The sequence below is a fragment of the Sinocyclocheilus rhinocerous genome, unplaced genomic scaffold (genome assembly GCF_001515625.1).
Source record: "Sinocyclocheilus rhinocerous isolate Xijiao unplaced genomic scaffold, SAMN03320098_v1.1 scaffold4808, whole genome shotgun sequence".
NCBI lineage: Eukaryota > Metazoa > Chordata > Actinopteri > Cypriniformes > Cyprinidae > Sinocyclocheilus > Sinocyclocheilus rhinocerous.
This window is the reverse complement of record NW_015665885.1, coordinates 49,945-50,206: the sequence shown is the minus strand read 5'-3', so window position 1 is coordinate 50,206 and position 262 is coordinate 49,945. Positions and strand designations below refer to the sequence as shown.

The window sequence follows — 262 nt, the reverse complement described above, 5'->3', positions numbered from 1 at the left end:
ATTCAAATCCGTTAAAGGATTGTTAGGCTGCATTAATTAGGTCAACTTGAACTGGGAACACTTCCAATAACATACGATGTACTTGTTACATCGTAAGAAGAATGGCATCTACGCCAATATTAGTCTGTTTCTTTCTTATTCCGAGGTCCCCGTAGCCACCAGATCCAGTACATATTCAGACCAGATGGTGGATCAGCACCTAGAGATGACCTCGACAGCCATGAATGTCAGCGGAGACCAGGACAACTAGATGAGCCCCAGA

General features: G+C 44.3%; 1 pseudogene; it reads right to left on the bottom strand.

Annotated features, from left to right (window-relative positions):
* Nucleotides 1–262, bottom strand: part of LOC107731614 (ras-specific guanine nucleotide-releasing factor 2-like) — a 37,362-nt pseudogene that overhangs the window by 26,854 nt on the left and 10,246 nt on the right.